The 18575-nt window shown below is 39.5% G+C and overlaps 1 long non-coding RNA gene across 1 annotated transcript; it reads right to left on the reverse strand.

The window, feature by feature from the left end:
• Window positions 1-9492: 9492 nt before the first annotated feature.
• Window positions 9493-17461, reverse strand: LOC122872327. Its single transcript, XR_006377079.1, has 3 exons — window positions 13896-17461; window positions 13066-13187; window positions 9493-9543 (listed from the first exon to the last, which is right to left on the reverse strand). It is a non-coding gene; the product is annotated as an uncharacterized LOC122872327 (long non-coding RNA).
• Window positions 17462-18575: the final 1114 nt, after the last annotated feature.

Raw genomic sequence — 18575 nt, forward strand, 5'->3', positions numbered from 1 at the left:
GCTCCATTATCCTACCACAGCCTCTACATTTTCAGAGCAGATTGAAGGCTGAAGCTACAGCAGGAGTATGGCTTTGAAATAGCGCTAGTGGCTAATATTTACACACAAATTAACAACACACAGTGCAGCGGGTTCCGGTTGTGAACGCTGGTCTGAGGTCAGTACATCAGAGAACCGTGCTGACAGAGAGCAGTAAGTGTGTTTGTTGTGTTAATGCTAATAAGGTTAATACTATATACACACACAGTATCATGCTTTAAAACGAATACTACTCCTGCTTTCTGTGGTAATGTAGCCGAAATATTCAGGCTGGTGTGCGAGCGGTGTGCATTTAACCAGTCACGCTCATTCCAAATGTGTACACAAAAAAAAGACAAACTACTTTTTGTTTCCACCACAGATGGTCTTCCTCAGGTAAAAGTGAAGAAGTGAACACACCTGTATTTAATAGGCAATTAATGATGAAACGTCAGAGCATATTTTCCTAATTAGCCTAAATGAGACCTCTGATAAGAGACATTTTCACAAAGATTAGAGACTTATTTGGCCACTCCTCTAATGTTATTGTCTTCAGTTACAGTTTCCTTAAACTGTAACTTGCTGACACATGTTTCAAACTACGATGCTGTACGTACCCCTCTAACGTCATTTCTGGAAGCACCCCTCTAGCGTTGATGTGCCGTCCAAGTCAGGTGACGTAGTATAAAAAGTCAAGGCGACCGCTGGAGACTGCTGTTTCCTGTGTAAAGCCAATAGTCTATGTTGACTTCTTTTCTTTTCTTCCGTACATAACATAACTATCTTAAAGGGATGGTTTGGGTTTTTTGAAGTGGGGCTGTATGAGGTACTTATCGCTAGTCGGTGTATTACCTACAGTAGATAACAGTTGGCACACCCCCAGTTTGGAGAAGCAGAGAGTTGTACCGGCACAGACGCTAAGCAATGTACTGCTGTGGACAGGATCAGCAGGCAGAACGTATTTTAGTCACCTAAAAGAAGGCCCACATCACATCAGTTTATGTGTACGTTATATTATGAATATTTTCAGCGCTTTACCTTGCCGTCAGGCAGCCATTTCCTTTGGAATTACATTCTCTCAACTGTAAAACTTCCCTATTGCTACGCGTAAGCGCAACTTGGTTGTGTACTGTTTAACACTGCTGGATCAGCTGTTTGGGTCAGAAAGTGCTGTTGCAAAATCAGACTGAATTCAAACTTCACTTTACCAAAGATTTAAAAGATGGTGCATGGTTGTGTTTCTCTGGGCTGTTCAAACAGCTATGTCCTGGTCACCATATTGATTTCACCGTGTTTCGGTCAGTGACATTGGATTGCATTGAATATAGACATCAACACTCCACGCACAACATTGAGACAACTCCGCGTTTGCAGTACTCATTTCTCTGAAGAGGATTATGTAAAACCACTGCCAAATAAGCCAGACAGACACTTGCTGAAAGGCACTGCCGTACACAACCATCAGGTGAGATAGCGCCAAATACCTACAAATAAATGAAACGACCAGGGTTGCGAGGTTGCCCTTCACTTCATCCTCCAAAATTAACGGGAACCTGTGGTTATCTGCCTTGTTCTCCTGTGGGGTGTTTTGACAGCCAATCATTATATTTCCCCCGCACCAAAAGAGCAGAGAGAAGCTAGAAAGCTAGAAAGCTAGCGCCTGCGGGGGGTGAGCTGGCTGGAGCTGGGAGAGACTAAACTGACTGATTGCTTTTTATTCCCGCTTGTTGCAGCTACTGGAAGTAAGTTCATGTGGAAAAAGAAAGGTAGAATACTTTTGTTTTTTTATTTTTTTATTTCTTAAGTTATTCGCTACTCAAGGTTTTCTTTTTATTAGTAAATTCTTTTGTACTCTAACTCAGGCAGTTATTTTGATTACTACTTTTACTTGTGCTTGAGTACTTGTTTTTACAAAGTAACTACTTTTACTTGTCCATGGTTTTTGGCTTCTCTACCCACCTCTGTCTGAGTTACATTTCTCTTAAATACATCACTGAGTGAAACTATGAGAAGCAAATATCTGTCTCTTTGTTCTGTCTTCCTTGCATGTGTCTTTATTTCATCTTTCTGCTGCTTTTGCTGTTTCTTGTGCTGAAAAAAAAAAGGTTGTCTAAAACGTTGGCACAAAGCAAATCACTGGGTTTGTTTCTTTACGTGTCATTGTTATTTCATTTTTTATTTTCTTTCTTTCACAGTGGTGTGTTGCAGAGAACATCCTAAATCACATCAAAACCATACTTTTGCTGTGGTCAGCACTGTGCAAAATGCAAATATGATTCATTCCATATTAAATGTGGAGCATCAAAGTGCATAAATTTGATGCTGCAAACAGCATAAGAAATAACTGTATATATTTTTAGTGATGATAGAGTGTGTAAATCACAAATTCCACTTGCAGTTACAGCATCTTGCTCTTATCCAGAACAATTAACAATACTGCAGAGTAACCGCAAATCAGATCAAGTCAAAGAACATACTTTGGTATCAGTTAGATCATCCCAATGCCAAAGCTTGACCAAAGCACAAGAGCTTCACTTTTTGAAGAGGTGGGTTTTTAGTGTTCTTATTAAGACCACAAGAGATTTTCTGGTTCTGATTTCTGCCGAGAGCTTGTTCCACCATTGGGGTGCAAGAACAGAGAATAGTCTTGATGCTTGATGTTTCTAAGGATCTTTGTGAGCAGCTGGCTCCAGATGAGGAACTGGAGAGATCTCGCAGGGTTTCACCGTCGCCCCAAGTTAAACAGACAGGTGGCAGCCCATTGTTGGCTTTGTGTTAGCATCAGGGTCTTGAACCAAGAGGGATCAATTGCGGTGTGACACAAATATTTGGACAAGTTGAAGAGCACACGGACTGGCGCGTCGTTAAGGTTCACCTGTATAGCTAGCCAGCAGGGCAGTGCGTTAGCTAAATCTGCTGTTGGATGGTCTCGTCCATAAACATTGCAAGGTTTATCACAGTCTTGGAGGCTGAGACATTCTTGTCTTCTACCACAACGAAAAAAATCAAGGGATGTTCTTTTGAATCCCTCAATGACTGCAGTTACTTGGAATTTGAATTAGCCTTTCATTGAGTTTGGACACGCTAACTGCTTCAGGGATCTTCAGGAGAGCGTCATGAGATCAAGACTCCTTGGAGCGTCTTCGATCTCAATGAACAATATCCTGATGCTTTTAGCCATGGGTTCATTTTTTGTTTTGGGTCCCAGCAAAAAAACAACATTCTCCGAGCACCAGTTCCCTTTTTTGTCTTGATCACAGTAGATCAGTCTCCAGCTTTAGAAGAGCTGATCCTGGGCACATTGTTGACCATGTATAAATACCTGATCATAGTAAATCATCACTGGGGTGGGTTTTTAGTTTTGCTCCAGGCATGGTAGGCAAGTTGAAGCCAAACACAGCCAAACAAAATTGGCTTCACTCTTTCCTCCTTCCACTAGCTGAGCCAATAGCAATTAGCTTGCAGTTTGTTGACAACATGGGATGAAGCTTGCATGCTCCAAATTTGCATCTAGTCTGATGCCTGAGTTGCAAAATTACTTTGGGAGCAAACAGCTGACCAATGGCATCATAAATATTACTTTGGATTCTGACATTATCATACTTATTCATCTTCACACAGCATGAGGTTTCACACCTACGATCCGCAGCTTTAATTGTCAACTCTGAAGCTTTCTTAAGACTTGTGGATCAAACTGCTGTCACCTTGGGCTGTGTGTGTGTGTGTGTGTGTGTGTGTTTGTGTTTGTGTTTGTGTGTGTGTATGCAAGCGTTTGTAGGGGGACGTATGACTTAAACAGGTACTGCTTTCTTAACTGCAACATGAGAGGCGTCATCCATCGTAGCTTCTAGCTTATCAGGTTTTCCAGTTGGATGTTTGCCACAGGACAAATGAAACAGTAAATACAGAAATTACAATCCAGATGTTTATGATACAAGGCCTTGAATCTGTTGCAACTCTTCCACAGTGTATGAATCAACAAGTCCATGTATATTGTCTACACCCATGCCTATCTGTGCAACATCAACTGCTGCTGTAGCTCAAGTTAACTTTTGTGTATTCCTAAGGTAGGTAAGCTGTATTGTCATTTAGTCAAAATGTCATTAGCATTGCCCTTGCAAAAAAATCTATATCCGCAATGCAAACACGCTTTTGCTAACTCAATTGGCTGACTAAAATACTGTTATACTGTTTATCAAAACATACATTAAGCCTGGATTACCAAAACAAGAAAAGACCCCAGGGCCCAGAGGGCCCGAGGCAGCCTAGGTTTACTGTGCAACAATTTGTTTGTGGCTATTCAGTTACTTTCAAATGTGTTTGTTATTATCAGCACCTCTAAAGCACATTTTAAAACTGAAATTATACAGTCATAAAACAATACAGTACTTAGATAACTTTTAGATAACTACCGTCCTGAAGCCCCATCTTGTAGAGGAGCCCTGAATCAAAATCTAATTGAGTATATTACATGCTTGCATGTTTCATTTTACAAAATACATGCTACCACAAACAGGGGACCACAGCTCATTTTTACCTTTGCACCCTAGTGAGTGGATCTGTCACTGACGTACACATAAACATGACTTTAAAAAGGTGTTATATGACACAGATTCTGGACCCAAAAGAACAACCCAACAGAGAGTTAAAATGGCAAAAGTCTTTAGTTTATTTATATAAACAGGATAGAGCGGGTAACCAGAAGAGCTGGATTGATCCGAGAAGCGAGGATGGTTCCAAAGCTGGATAGACAGTTTGGGAGAGCAGCAGGCAGAGCGAGGACAGCTGGTTGGAGTGGATCCATAACAGAGAATCGTCTGGCGAGCCAGTGAGAGGATCAGAGCACAGGTAAAAGCTTGAATAGTGAACCTGAACACAAAGAATCACAAGATTAGTCAGAAACCATAAACCATAACAAGCCATTGTGCCACAAATACAAACAGACAATGTGGTAATGACTGGAGTGGCGAGCCGGGTAGATATACTGCAGGGTCTTGATTGGTGGATGGGAAACAGGTGTGTGACAGCAGATGAGTCGCGGGTGTGTCAGATTCTCAGTGGAGGTTCACCGGAGACCACGCATAGCCAGCATGCACAAACACACACACACACACACGATGGGAACAAACATGGGACAGACAGACAAACAGAGAGAGCTTGAATGGTACAGACGCAACATGACAAAGGTCCAATCACATTAGTACTTCTTCGGAAATTTTGAGCCAACTAATTAAATTTGTGCTAGACTTTCACAAAAGGTTTAACTGTGGAACTTTTATATATACATTTGTGACAATGACTAATTTAAAACTGTCTTGTCAGTGCTGATAACAGAGTCTGTCTATCATATTAGCTGTACTGTGCAACCTGCAAGAATTTAGCTGTGACACTTACTGGTGTTACCGGGCACTAACACTGGGCAACTTACCAACATCTGTGTCTGTGTGTGTGTGTGTGTGTGTGTGTGTGTGTGTGTGTGTGTGTGTGTGTGAGTGAAAGAAAGTGAGGGTCAGCAATTGGATGATCACACTGTTACACGTCTATTTTGAGCATATGAGCAAAAGAAAAACAAAAGATACTTGCTTGTGGTATGATTGGTATATAATGCCCTGCAATAGCCATATTTTAATGCACTTGAATACATTAAGACTTGCCTGCATGTATTTCTGCAAACATGATGCAGACTATTGCAAAGGTGCTGGAAGCTGATGTGTTAAATATGTAAACTGCTCACCAGTCTTTATTGTAAATATGTGCCCCAAGGTAACAAAAAAAGAGTTCTTGCATTTAGAACTTTTTGCAGACAGTGATATGTAGACAGAGAAGTTAGCAATACATATTCATAAGAACCACCTATAATATCGCACCTTGTATGAGTTTATGCAAATGACTGTTAAAGTTAAAATTACCGGCCTCCACTTAGTTTTTGTCTCTTTGGCTCTCTCCCAAAGCATCTTTTCAAGTCATCCATTTTCCCCTTGCTTAACCACTGTTGTTACATGTAATGCGGTCTGAGAAACAATGTTGTCATAAAGGAAATTGGTAAAGGGTTGTAAATGTTCTTCAGAGGAATTATTCATTATTATTCAAATGTACTCAGTTACTGCTTTGCTCATTCTATCTATCTATCTATCTATCTATCTATCTATCTATCTATATATATATATATATATATATATATATATATATATATATATATATATATATATATATATATATATATAGCAGACAAAGGCATAACTATGGACAGGCCTTTTTGAGAGTTTACAGCAGCATTGTATGATCCCTGTTTCCCTCTGTTTTTCCACTTCAATTTATTATTTTTATTTTTTTATCTAATGGCAGAAGCAGCAGAACCATTACTCAGCTACATCCCCATTGCTAGCATTGCAACCGTAGGTCCCAGTACCTAATTCAGTCCTCTCTATTCTCCTTTCTCTATACAGTATAACAGCAGCTCAGAGCCTGTGCTTTATGTCTAGATCTACACATACCTCTAATTGCCAGTGCCTGTCCTTTCTACTGAGTCATTAGTGCCGTAATGCACTGTGACATCTATCTCTGGGCCACAATGCTGTGCTCAGCTCACTGTGGTCAGTAGTGCCAACAGGAATATAAGCAGGATTCCATAATGTTAAGGAGAAAATCTGAAATACATCCACACACATCCATTCTTTTCTCGAGTGATCTTTTTGGAATTGTTGAGATAGCATTTCAACATAATTTGGAGATGGAATGAGTTTTAGTTGGCCAAGTCTCAATTAAATGTGTGATTTATATTGCAATTAGATAAATTGAAACCAGTGAAAGTAGTTATTTTTGAAAGATGGCTGTCATTACCGGGAACCAATGAAGGGCTGTCAAACAGGAAGAGGAAGTTATTTTTCCTCAGTACATGGAACTAAAACCTCAGTAGTTTCTCACAATGGCCAAGTGAAAGACTAACAGAAAAATATGGCCTCTGCAGCTGGATTTGCTGGGATGCTGTATGCTTTACAGCACAAATGGACATTGCTTACAGGGCACACAACAGGAGGAGGAAGGTATTTCTTTTTCTCAGCAAACAACACAAATACATCTTACAATGGCCATGAAAGAAGTGAAATACAAACAGGAAAATGTTTAAATTCACTTAAGACAAAAAAGAAAAGAAAAATAATGTCAAAAGACAAAAAAAAAAAAAAGAAAAAGCAACCAGGGTGTGACAACAACAACAAGTCAACATATGTTGCTATCTAAAATGGCTACACATAGCACATTTAATTGCAGCAGTAAACTGCACATCATAAGTAATAATTTAGCTTAATGATCCAGTTCATCCAGTATCTGAAAGCTACAACACACCACAGGAATTCTTTGTTCACTGTGTAGCATTGTATGGCTATGAAACTTATTTCATAGCCCATCTGCTGTGGTACCTTACTGTACCTGACCCTGGTGGTGAATGAGTTTTCACAAAGCCCATTGTTTGTTCTTTTATAGATATACACATCCGGGACACAAATCCCTGGGTAACAAGCTGGAAGTTAGGTCACAGAGATTCTGCAGCGCTGGCACAAACAGCCAAAGTCTTTAGACACATACTCTCAACGTCACCTAAGGCCCTTAATGTTCCACATATTGGAGTCAGAGTTAAATAATGGTAAAAAAGCAAAAGAGCAGACCGGTGAAAATAGGTCTAAAAGTGGTAAATGGAAATCTTGACTTTTATTTAGAAAAATGTGCTAGGTAAGTGGGATGCTTTGTACGGATTAACAGGAGGACTGCCATCATTGCTACAGTTCACCTTCTGAGGTAAATGAATCTTTGAGACAGATGAAACCCCCGCTGGTGATTATTTTGTAGCTTTCCGCACGAGGATTGAACAGAATTTGGAAAGAAATCTATGCAAATATGCCATTGGAATATGTGTGATCTTCTCCATTTAGTCAAGTCTAAAGCAAAACTAGTTATTGTTCCTGTAGGATTTAGTGGCACTATAGCTTGGTCAGTGTTTCCTCTCCTTTCTCAGAACAGCCTCAAATGTGTCTCCCTACAGAATGTGACATCACCCCAGGCCTTTTTTATCTGCTGTTACACGTTCTAGTTTAAGTTGATACTTTGCCCCATAACCCCGGGGAATGTGATACTAAGCTGAAATCTTGACAGAAAAACAGTGTATACTGTCACCTAATTTGGGCCTGTTTATAAAATGACCTAAAATAATATACTGTCATCAAATTATGACATTAAATTTAAATGAAATCATCATAATTAACTTGTATCCTGAAACACACAGAAAATTTTCTTTCTACGTTCATTTTTCAGCCAGTGATGGAAAGCATAGCTGCGTGCTTCAGTGAGAATGTAGGGTGAAAAAAAAAGAACAGACTGTGAGATCAACAGAGCATTTGCAGAAACTTACATGTATTCTTTATTGTCAGCATGTTATGCATCAACGAACAGTGGAAGGTTACAGAAGAAGTATTGTGGGAGTGAGCTAAAGGTAGTTGTATAGGCTGTTAGCTCATCCAGAAAGTATTAGACTTCAAATCAAATGATGAATAAAAGGCAGAAAAAACAGTCTGTCTTTGTTGACTATGGGCCTAATTGGCCTCCATTTTAAAATCTGTTATAATAACGCCACAGAAAAGAAAGAACAGCTTCATTTCAGTGTCCTAATACTTGTAAAAGGAAAATGACCAGGGATTTATGCAGTGACACATTCTAATGACACATGATGTTCATTTCCATGGAATTGAAATATCACATCCATAATCATAATTATAGCTATTATATCAGCAGGGGTGTTCTTAACTGTGATGCTGGATATGACAAAGGTGCACCTAGCCATAAGGCATAGCACTAGCAGCAGTATATTATTAGGGGTGTTATGGCTTTTATACAATGTTTTCTTATTTGTGTACTGTCTGAATTATTTTTCCTTTAGTTTCTGAAAACAAAAAGTAATCAGTATCCTGTTTTGTCTGTTATTGATTCCATTTTAAAAAGACATTTTTTGCCATGCTAGCGATGTGGCTCTTAGGATGGCAATGTTGATTGGTAGTCAATTGGTCCGGCCACTTTGGTTTACACCGAAATATCAGTTGGATGGATTGGCACAAATTCACACAGTCAAATAGCCACTCAATTTTAAACAGACATCCATGGTTCGCAGACAATTTATCTTAATGCCTTTGGTGATCCGAACTTTTCCTCTAGTGCTACCAGCAGGTTGACATTTTTGGAGCCAGATGTCCCACAGTTTGGTGTGGGACATGTTCCTCTCAGCTGTTCTCTGTGTTCACTGCTAATTAGCAAATGTCAGAATACAACCCACTGGAATTGAGCTCACCCGCATCTTGTCAGGTCTGTCTTTGCAAGGTCATCTTTCCTATCATCGCATCAGTACTAATACAAAAAGTTTGTTTTATTTTTAACAAAAATTTCACAAATGACTTTTCCAACATTAGATAATTCTCTTCCAGTGGTTTGGCAGTTTCAACCAGGCAGCTGTAATATCACAGGACAGGCCAAAAAAGGAAACTGCAAAAGAAAAGACAAAAGAAGAAACCCAAGGTTTACAACTTTTACATAATAAAATGCATGTTTTATAAATCTGTGAGACTGCTGGAATTACTTCCCCCTTTTTGTTTACAGTTTGAATAAAACCCATGCACCGGCGCTACCACTTTTACAATTCTGTCTTAGAGGGTAATGAAAACCTAATCACAGCGTTGTTCTGATCTAAACTCTTCCAGATTGAGATATTAAGTTGTAAAATTGAGAAAAGAATCCCATTTTCTCTTTGGCTAATGCATCTTTTAGCAGTGCTTTGAAAATCCCCTGTGAGGGTTATTTGAATATCAATAAGCCAAGAGACTGTGTGATCAAAAAGCCTCCAGAGTCAAAAGTTTGCAGGCGAGTGCGGATGACCCAGACAGATGGCAGCGGTCAATCCCTGGACAGTGAAAACGAGACTCAAGGCAAAACTTGAGAGGGATGAAATTTGAGTGAGCTTAAGAGGGTTGTGTTTCTCTATGAAAGAGATGGGGGGGGAAGTGGTGCTCTGTCAGCCATTACAGGGAGATTCAGACAGATTAAAGACCGGTATTTATGGGAGACATTTGTACTTTTAGATGTTTATTTTACAGCTGGGGTCTATGCTTCGTGAGAACTTGCAGGGTCAACAGTAAAAGGGGATGCCACTCAAGAATCTCAGATTCATTTTCCACTGGCCTACACAGTGCAAAAAGGAAGATTTAATTCTCAAAGCTAAGGGCCAGGGAACCAGAATTGCAGTCTGTGATGGCCTACAGCCAGATAAGTGGCTCATATAATGCTGGCTTGTAAATATGCATTGAAATTAACTTCATAATATCGATATCCATCCCAAATCAGAATCAGGCTCCCAGAGGATGAATATTGTTTATTAAAATACCGTGCAAAACTTTATTAATAAATGCTGTAATGCATAGAACAATGTTCCAAACCACAGGAGTGCAATGTATGAAACATATGAATTCCCCTTTAACAATTAAAAAGAGAATTAAACAATATTTCAAAAGATCCTCTTGTGAGTTTTGGAATAATGCTGATGCATATTTGCTCCTTTTATTTCTAACAGAATCATGGCGCGCTGATGTAACTATTCTTGAGGCCATGAAACTAGGATGAGCACCCACATGCTTAAAAGTTATAGAGGAAAGTATGGTGGTGGAAATAAAGTACATAGATCCCCTGGATCCACTTCCCATGAATCGTGACCACAAATATTCATCATGGGCAGAATAAGGCAGATACGTCAGAAATGCCTGTTTAACAAACTGATGGCACCATCACAAGCTGACAAGAGTGGCACCAGAAAAATGTTATGAAGTGACAGCATGCTTAAATTTGCATAATTAGCTTCAACAGCAGCAATTAGGCCGTCAGGAATCTTTCATCAAAGGCAACAAAGTCTTTGTGGATAAAACGGTAAAAGGATAAATAAGAGCATCAAACCAGTATTAAATAAAACAATAACACAACAATAATTACAATAATAATGCAACAATATGAGATAAAAGTCTAGTTAACCTTAAAGATCTACACTTCAATCAGATCTAACCATTGCTGGTAGAGGGTTATCAACGGGGGAGTCATTTAAAACATTTAAATCAGCCAAAGAAATCAGGTGATCCAATAAACTACTGTATATAAAATTGTATTATCTGTATAAAAATATTCATTCAGAATATTTTACAGACGAACACATATTTAAAATGTATAGGGGGAACAGCATTTTCCCCAGAACGGACCCCTGAGGGCCCCTTTATGGAGCCTGAAGAAATCATACAATACACCTTCAACAAATACGGCTTGAGATCTGCCAGTAAGCTAGTTCCCAAACTGGGAGATTGTCATTTAACTTTGAGCTTTTGATTTTTGCAATACTTTGATTGACAAATCTTGTGGGGCTAGCAGCCATACTGGTGAATCATCTCCGAAAGAAAGATTTTCAGTGTCCATGAATTGCTAAACAGAGAGTGTTAGCTGAGATTCGTGGGATGCAGAATCCTGGCTACCAATCATTAATTCAATTGAACAACAAACATATACATACAGAATAATCATTTTTTAGACTCACTAAGAACAATCATGTACTTTTCTAAGATGATTGTCTGTCCAAAACGTCTTATCTTTGCATTTCCACATTCAGTGTAGACTGCAAAGTAGTCATCTGGGGCATTTTCTTGTAAACAAAAAATTTCTTTCTTTTCTCAACAGTGTTTTAGTCATAAACTGACAACCTGATCAGAAATTCTCTGATGGTCTTCCAGTTTGTTGTTTGGAATAAACAGAAAATAGAATTGGGAGATTACATGAGCAGCTGCATCACTACACAAAGAAAAGTGTTCATCAGAACAAAAAAAAAAAAATCTGCAGAAAATTCAATGAAAAACACAATACTGTGTGACTGACAATCTGTAGGAAGCACACAGCATCAACACTATCAAACAAATGACAACTTGGTGATCTGCTCATCCTCCTTTAGTTGCAATGATGTCTTTGAGCAGATCAATATGAAAAAGTGAAATGTAGTTGAGTTTATTAAAAATCATGTACATAATGTTAGCTGGGAAAATAACATAATTGCTGCTGGTGTGTAACATTTACTGTAAATGCCAGATTATGTAAATTACACTATTTTCAGCTTTCATATTCAAGCTGTTTGGCACTGAAGTCTGTTTTGATTTTCATACTGCACAACTCATTTTCTAAAGTCTGTAACTTTGATGGTTCAAAACTATTCATTTTCATACTTCAGGACAGTGCAAGTAACTTCACAAACATTTACAGTTGTCTTATAATCTAGATTATAAGACAATGGGCCTCATAAATTAGTTTTGTGTCTTTTTGTGGTTGTTTTTTGTCTCTTTGTGGTGGTTTTGCATCTCTTTGTAGTCATTTTGCATCTCTTTGAAGTCAATTAAATTTCTAACAAGAAATGTTAAAAGTCACTTTAAAGGAGCTGTAAGTGACATTCACTGCCACTAAATGTCGCTCTAGAGCACCAACATCTCAGACCAAAACAAATGGGCGCTACGGCGCACCAGACTCCAATGAGAAAAACAATAATTTTACCTCACAGATCATCATATAACACACTTCACTCGAACTGGACAGAAACAAAATAAAACTCACCAAAACCGACATTGTTAGTCTTTCCATTGTTCCAACAATCACCAACTCTGGTTTGATTGAAAGAAATCCTTATTTCACCGCATTAGAAGAGAAAAAAACCCAGTTCTCCTCATAGACTCACATGCAACATGCACGTGCGACCCGTGCGGCTGTATAAACAAAGCACAGAGAGGCTGCAACAACAACACAGGCAGAGGGGGTGTGATGTCATCCTCTGCTCAGGACACCGTTACTCCATTATATCTTTATATAGCAAATAGTTGTTTGCTGCTATATTAATGTTCAGAATCTCATTTACAGAACCTTTAAACAGAGGACAGGGGCCCCTGGGCCTGTGCCTGGTAAGAGCAGAGTAGGGATTTCTGGCACAACTTCACCTACCTCCAAGGTGCATGGAGAAGGGAAAAGGTCTGAAGAGGTCAAAACTCCAGCAACACTTGTGGTATAAAGAACAACATTGTCAGACCAATGCGTTGCGGCTTGTGGCCTTCATCAGGGTCATCCTAAAACACATTACAAACAACATTTAAATAAAATGAGTATGAAGCAAAAAAATTAAAAGGTTAAACACATAGCTGGGCTGAGTACATGGTCATGTGGCTTCAGGCCAATCACATTCCCGAACTGGCAGAGAGGCAAGGGAGGTGCCCAATAATGGATATGGGTGATGGATATATATATATACAGTATATATAAATGTCCATGTGCAAATGTCTTAAAAACATAAAAGCTAAGATGAAATACAATAAAAAGAGGAACAGCAATGAGATACATTAAAAACACATAAATAAGAGATTTGGAAATATGATGGAACACCACTATAAAAACTGTGGCTGCTTCCAAAAATAAAAGTTTTAGATCTCGCTGTACCAAAGTCCTTTTGAAGAGAACATATTTTCGCATTTTTCTGTTGAGGTAGCTGAATAGCTAAGTATCATGCTGTAGCCTAAACAAGCTACAGCTTGTTACTGTCACTACTTCCTGTTCATGTTTTACTGAGTCTGCACAGTAGAAATTTAATGCACCCCAAAAAAAAAAAAAAAAAAAAAAAAAAAAAAAACGTGGAGATTACCAGCTAAAAGACAGTATAGCTGGTGTTGGCGAGCTAAATAATTTAAAGTCATGTGAGGATTCTGGGAGCCACATCGTCACAGGTAAAGGTGAACAAACGCTCATCCTCGGGGTTGCCCCCAGTCATCGAGCTGACTTACGTGATCGCCTGGGGGAACTGTCCATGTACTGCAACTGCTGCAGAAGGGACTTTGGCTCTTGTTTCCTCTTATATCTTTCCTGGTCTCTCTTTACTGTGAAAAAACTGGCTAAATGCTAAAGCAGACTGGATTGCTCACTTTATATTGGCAACCCATTCACGTCTGGAACACTAAGCCTATTTCCTCTTCGGTGCTGCTTTGAGTGAAGGATGCTTGTTTGACATTACCTCTCTGCAATGACTCTTATTCAAATAAATTTCCATACTGGAAGTTGTGGGTTTTTTGAGTTAGCTTCCCACTTGTGTACAAGACCAAGGTCACACTCCCTTATGCATGTTATACATTTTTTTCTTCCTGCGACTGATTACACTGGCTCACTGGTACCAATTAATTTCCTCCAGACAGACAGCGAAAAGACAGAGCTTAACAAATGCTTTAAAGTCATTTCTAACAGTTTCAAATCGTGTCTTTCACAGTATATCACCAGTTGGTTTTCAATCCCCTGGTAATTAGAGACAGACAGATTTAAGGTACAGTTGTACGTAACCAACCATTTAAAACAGCCTTAGCTTCATGGAGATCAAGGAAGCCATTTTGTGGTTCAAACATATTCAGCACTTCTGATGGTCATGATGACCTAAAATTAGCGACTATGCAGCTAGCATCTGGTATTGATTATTCTTTTTGTTTACTGCGATGAAAATTGGCTGTTCAGAAATCAGTATATTAATGCTGTGGGGGGGGGTTTCTTGTCATTGCTGAGGTTGATTTAATGCCGTTTGTTTTCAGGGGTATTTTTAGCTGTGGAATTATTCACTCTGTAGAAAGCCTACAAATGTGTGTGTATGTGTACAAGCCTGCATTTTCCTGGCGTATTTGTTCTAATTATAACAGAGCAGCACGATGCTGAAAATGTTATCCCTCTATCATCTCTCAACTGCTGTGAGCCCTCCACAAAAGCGAACCGCGCACACACATACACAACTAAGATGATTTTTCCACACAAAGGAAATGAGAGGAGAGAGATTTGATTACTGAGCGTATCCTTTGTTTACCTTTTTGCATTTGCCTCAGTGAAGACCAGAACCTTTCCAAGATTGCATATGAACTCAAAGTAACTTAATTCTTATTTATTTGTTCAACTGACTAATGACACACACTTACAGCAGTGACCTGGGAAGCAGCTGAGGGCCAAGCACTGCCAGTCAGATACCTCTGCTTCTATAAATGCTCCTTTCCTTTCATGTTCAAATAAGTGTGTTGGTTTGTGCCATGTCTCATACCTCAGTTTATCACCTTTATTTCCCTAATGTTAACTTTCCTTAATCGTACTTTAGCTGCCACAAGTGGATCCTGTAAGGAAAACAAAAGATGTAGACAGTGAGCATTTTGTGTATATTTTCAGCAGGAATGTACAGATGGCTGACAAACAAAAGGAAAAGGAACAGCTTCAGTGTTCTTTGGCATAGATTCTAAAAGTCTGGAACTCTGCTGGAGGGATTAAAGCCATTCCTCCAACAGATAGTCCCTCATTTGGTGTTTTGATAATGGTGATGGAGAGGGCTGTCTAACATGTTGGTCCAACATTTACCATAGGTGCTCAGTGGGGTTGGGATCTGGTGACTACAAGGCCAGAGCATTTTTTTTCTTCTTCTTCTGTCCATACTCAGACCTTTCAGTGAACCCATGTTCTCTGCATGGAAGCCTCTGCATCTGTTATATATTCCGCTTTTTCCTTTGCCACCATTCTGTATCTATAATACATTGGCTTTGAACACATCGGCTGCACCACAAACACAAACTTTTTGCCAATGCATTAATTTAAAAAAAGCATATTAATAATTATCCAGCATATAAAACTACTGCTTGCTTGTATTCTGTTATGAAATTAAAACAATGGCTACCATGGAAGGTTGAAAGTCACTCTAAACTCTGACATTAGCAAGGATCACCAAAAGACACAGTGAAAAGCTTGAATTTTCAAGTGAGTTCGTAAAAGCTATAAAGTGGCTATTAGTATGCATATATGCCTAACCTTTCATAAGGACACAGTTGATAATGTTGATTACTGAGGTTTGTGAATACAAATATTCTCAGTCATGAGGGTTGCAATGAGTTCATACTTGAAACCAATGAATATGCAAATCATTAGCTTTTTATAATCAGTTTGAAAGGACTAGCCTAAGTCAGGGCAAGGTCAGCTAGTAATGCACAAATTCTTTTTAACTTCACATGTAAACATCACCATAATGGCTTCAATTAAAAAGACCCTTGTGCCATTAACAGTATTACCTTGACTCACTGAATATAACAATCTGTATGTAAATTTAGGGTAAATGAAAACACACTTTCCTTGTTCAGAAAAAGTATAAACCAAAGCCGCTTAGATTTTTAATCTAGGAAAAAAGATTTTAAAAAAATCACTAACTTTATCTTTCTAGCTGGATGTGGTGAGATTTCTCCAACACTTATCTCCATATTTTGAGTTGAAACTGTTCAAGTTAACACTGTAGAACAGGTCTGTGCATTTGTTCTGGGTATTATTGGCTTAAGAGTAAAAAAATGAGCAGGCCTATTGCTGATTTTGTTCTGTTCAATACGACAGCAGTGAAACATTAAAAATAACGATCCCATAATTTTTACACACTTTCACGTTGTTAATGATTGATCGCAAAGGTGCACATAAAATACGGTAATTACACATTGATCTCCGTCCTCACAAATGCCCCATTTCTTTCCTGCCTGGCCGAGTGAAATGATGCGTGTTCAACCTGTAAACCTGCATTTCCTTGGCCTCCTTTCACCTGATGCACGTTTCTCAACATTCTCATCATTCATGCAGAATGTTATCTTGGATGTGATGAGCGTTGGCAATAGCAAGCGCTGCCACGTCTCCCAGATCACGAGACAGTTTAAGTGGAAAAAGAGTGTGTGTAAATTACAGGAGCCGAGAGCTGAAATCAAATTCTTTATCTGGAGCCTCCCCTATCTCCTTTAAAGCATATGGACTTGTCACGGCCCTTGAACACAACCCTAATTTGTATAGAAATGAAAAATGGGGGGCGGGAGTTTCTTGGGAAGTACGAAAAACAGATCCATTTCAGAATTGACAATCACACATTTTGGCGAGTATACTAGGTTCTTAATGGTTTGAGGGGCCTTAGGGCTGAGAAAGCCACTCAGAGTCAAGCCAGGTTTCTATTCAAGAGCAATAAATGTTTAAAAAAAAGCGTTTGAAACCGTTAAGGCATCAGTGGTGACTTGTCGTTACAAGGTCACCTTATCCGTCTGCTATTTTACAGGTAGCCTGGATTTAAGGGAGCTTGTGTTTACCAGGTGTGGACTGTACCAATAAAGGGAAGAGAATTCCATGACAACTCCCCTTCACGTTTCATAACAGAGGGGCGCCTGCCAGGCACCTTTTGGCACTTAACGAATCGTGTTTACAGGGACCAACACAATTTATAGCTCCTGTCCACGACTGTTTGAAAAGCTGCCTGCACACTTTAATATATTTTCCCTCACAGGAGCGGTGCAGGGCTAGGATGTCCACTTCCCACCTTCACGTTCTACATATACATACATACATGCATGCAGTGCAGACTTGTAAGGACTTGTGAGGAGTCATGTTGTCCTGCAAGGCCTCTGCTGTAGCTGCCAGAGCATTTGAAATGGAATGCTGACCCACTTAGCTCTGCTGTTAAGCGCGATGGGTCTGTGGGAACAAGCACACATAAACATATTCAGGCAAAAGCGTGGGCGCGCACACACACTGCAGTCAGGCGAACATATGCACGCTCAGACACACCGACGTGAACACACACCTCAGCAAAGATAAAACAATCCCCTCGCTGATAAACAAGTTCTTGGGAAACAACACAAATAACTTTAATGTATTCACGGACGGGGCTTTGTAAGGCTTTTGCTCGCTGAGAGCTCTGACTTCTTCCCACCATGACAATGCTGCCTCTAAGACATTGATACCTGAGGTTGAGGTTTTCGTGTGTATGGCTGTGCGTACTTGCATGTTTTGTGTGTCCACATGCCTTGAGGTGGCTACGCTACGTGCGTGGGTATTGTGTGGAGTCGGATTCAACTCGTGCTGCCTCTGAGCCAATGACACCTTCTCGTTTGGCTATCGCTTTGATGTGCTGTCTTATTCTTACCCGTTATTCTTTCTTTACACCCCCTGGTTGCTCCTGCTGCACAGCAGGGTGACTGGATACTCTGTGGTCACCGGCTTACATAAATACCCAGTCACATTCATTCACCCCCTGCAAACTCTTTAAATAGCATTTTCATGTTTCATCTTTTAAGCACAGGCAGCAACAAAGTCTATTTAGCCCTCAGAAATAATTCGCTTCTTGCAACTACTTTGAAACAAATGCCTCGCCTCGTTGGTTATTTCTCGGTGAAGTGCAATAAAGTTAACTTTTCCATGAGGCCGTTCAGTGTGGGATGATCCTTTGTGATAAATATGAGGAGGTTTTGTTTATTTTAGTCATTTTTAATCTCCACTTTCTCCCCGCAAAGACTCCTCTGAGTCCATTTAGAAAAGTCAGCTCATAGATTCTCTCACTCAACTGGAAGAAAAACTCCTTAGAGCCTCAGGCTAAAATAAATAGTTTTGAACTGTGTCTAGCTACATAATGCCAAATTGAACTGCATGATGTGTATGTG

Source organism: Siniperca chuatsi, linkage group LG24, assembly GCF_020085105.1.
Source record: "Siniperca chuatsi isolate FFG_IHB_CAS linkage group LG24, ASM2008510v1, whole genome shotgun sequence".
NCBI classification, from domain to species: domain Eukaryota; kingdom Metazoa; phylum Chordata; class Actinopteri; order Centrarchiformes; family Sinipercidae; genus Siniperca; species Siniperca chuatsi.